Below are 2,959 nucleotides of genomic sequence, written 5' to 3' on the forward strand. Positions count from 1 at the left end.
TCTGTTTAATACTTAGAAGAATGATATGAAATATTAATTTACCCAAAGTATGTGGTTCAAGAAGCCAAGCATAACAAATGTTCTGTTTAACACTTAAAAGAATGATAGGAAATATTAATTTATCCAAAGTATGTGGTCCGAGGAGCCAAACATAACTAAGGTTTTGTTTAACACTTAGAAAAATAATAGAAATTATTAATTTACCCAAAGTATATGGTCTGAGGAGATAGGCATAATTAAAGTTTTGTTTAACACTTAGAAGAATGATATGAAGTATTAATTTACACAAAGTATATGGTTCGAAGAGTCAGGCATAACTAAGATTCTGTTTAACACTTAGAAAAATAATAGGAAGTATTAATTTACCCAAAATATGTGATCCGAGGAGTCAGACATAACTAAGATTTTGTTTAACACTTAGAAGAATGATATGAAGTATTAATTTACCCAAAGTATGTGGGTCGAGGAGCCAACCATAACTAAGATTCTGTTTAACTGTAACGTCCTAGTCATAAAAAAAAAAAAAAAAAAAGGGGTCAAATATTTTAAATGTCCCACATGCTCCCACCTACCCACCATTCTCCACCACTCATTTCACACTATCCCTTTTCTCTCTCTGACCGGCTCCTCTCTTCTCATTTCTTTCTTTTTCTTCTTTTTTATTTCCTGTCTCACACTTCTCTTCACTCCCTCAAACTCTCCAGCCGATACCTCCACACCCACCATTTCTACCATCATTTTTCCGGCAATGTCACCGGAAAATCCTTAGGAACCTCTAAGCATTTTCATCTTTTATTTGAAGTAAAAGTTTTTAATCTTTTTGGTGGGTTTTATACTTTTACTTGAGGTTATTTTTATCTAAGCTTTAATAATGATACCCATGTGATTTATGAGCTTTGGAAGTAATATTTATATGTTTATATGTATGGGTTTTGTATTCGTGGAATTATTTGATGAGTGGGTTTATGGTTTGTGCTAATGATGACTACCTAAGGATTATGTATGGTGGAAAATTTAGGGGTTTTGAGTTATAACATATGATGGTTGGTAAATCTAATTTTTCCATTGTTATTAGGTTTATTTGGAGTTAGTTGAAGTTCTAAATTTCTTGTCTTGGAGGATATTTTGATTTTGCTTTCATGGGTCTCTTATTGATGTAGTATAAATTTTATGGAAGCTAGTCATAATGTTAGGAATGATATTAAATGAGCTAACTTTATAAATTGGAGTTTATGCCTTGTGAATCAATTTGTTGAGAAACTTTGGAAGTGGAATACATTACTATTGATGAGGTTAAATATTAGGCTTGCCTAATTAAGTGCTCTTTTGGCAATTCCTAAATCGTGACTAGATGCAATTTCAAGCTCTATGCTTATTGTGATAGGTTTACTTGATATTGTTTAGGTTCTAGCTAATCTCCTTGGAACTTGGAGAATTAGGATTTTGCGATTACGAGGTAAGTAGTTTTTTAATGGGATTTTGAAAAATAACCATGTTATATAAATTTTTTGGGTTAGACACGCTTTTGGAAACTACCTATGGAAACTATATTTTCCTAAAAACTATTGTGTCGTAACCTTAATATATATATATATATATATATATATGATTATATATGGGAATGCATCATATTTGGTATTGCATTTGGGGAAATGCATGAATTGTTGATATGGAAAAATGAGCACCTTTTTTTAATCTTTAATAAGGAAATCATGGATTTTATGGTATATTAGAAAATCTAAAGATGCTTATCTTTCTTGTTATGTGGGAAATTGTTAGAAAATCTTTTGACAAGAATAAAGTTGAAAACCTTACAAACTTTGTGGAAGTTAGATTATTTAAGGTTTTTTTGAAACTATCTGGTTATAAACTATGTATTTGAAAGGAAATGTATACTTGTGAGTTTTATGTGGTTTTAACACCATTCCATGTGTGATTTTCCGGTAATCACCCGATTTGGTTTTCGTAATCTTTATGACAACGAAATTAAATCTAGATTAGTGCTCTTTTACTTTGAATGACGTGTTCTTCCCTGCTGCCGATGGGGGGAAGAGGTTCTTTGATTGTGTGTGGGTAAGGCTACTGCCCATGGGGCCAAGGGACTACATGCAAGAGAGGCCCTATTTGACGCGCTCTCTCTGCTGCCCATGGGAGGAAGAGAAAAACCTTGAGGGTATGGGTGAGGCTGTTGTTCATGGGTTCAAGAGTCTGCATACCAGAAAGGACAATATCATGCCAGTTATGAATGGGTGGATCCCCTGACCGGTCTATGTGGTAGTGTGGTATATTTGTGATAAATTACCGTATGTTAGATTTTATGGTTTTGGAAATTATATTGCTGGTGCTCAAAAATTATAATATATAATTTCAAGGTATTTACTTTGAGAAACTTTATGTTTCATTATTTAATCATTCTTACTGGGCGTTAGCTCATCCCACCCTATAACAGTTTTTCAGATTTATTAGCTATACCTTGGGTATGGAGCTTACTTCCTTGGTGATGATTAGAGTGCTATGTTAAATTTGGAGACTCTTGCTGTAAATGGTTGGTGACTCGATCTTGCTATGTTCATCGAGACCTAATTAATACTATTGGAGGTTGGTTACTTGAGGTTTGTTAACCTTAGGCGTGTTAGGCATAGACTCGTTATTAAGATTCCTTATTCTTGATAAGATTGTGACTTTGTGTAATCCAATAGTTTTGTAATATATATTCATGTATTATGTGGAGGCACATGATTTTTAGTTATTGTTCATAAATGTGTTATAGAGCTCTGACTTGTAATGTGGAGATTTATGGCTATATATTCTTATCTTATGGAAATGAAAGGAAAACAAAGATCTCCTATAGTTTGGTTTTCCAAAAAGGAAAAATCTATAGGTACCTTTGGGATGTATTTCTCATACTTTGGACCCCTTTGGGTTTGAGGCGTGACATTAACACTTAGAAAAATAATAG

General features: G+C 33.1%; 1 long non-coding RNA gene across 1 annotated transcript; it reads left to right on the forward strand.

Annotated features, from left to right (window-relative positions):
• Nucleotides 1-671: 671 nt before the first annotated feature.
• Nucleotides 672-2,747, forward strand: LOC115972609. The gene is made up of 3 exons (XR_004087503.1): nt 672-801; nt 1,405-1,456; nt 2,450-2,747. It is a non-coding gene; the product is annotated as an uncharacterized LOC115972609 (long non-coding RNA).
• Nucleotides 2,748-2,959: the final 212 nt, after the last annotated feature.

Source organism: Quercus lobata, chromosome 12, assembly GCF_001633185.2.
Source record: "Quercus lobata isolate SW786 chromosome 12, ValleyOak3.0 Primary Assembly, whole genome shotgun sequence".
Lineage (NCBI taxonomy): Eukaryota > Viridiplantae > Streptophyta > Magnoliopsida > Fagales > Fagaceae > Quercus > Quercus lobata.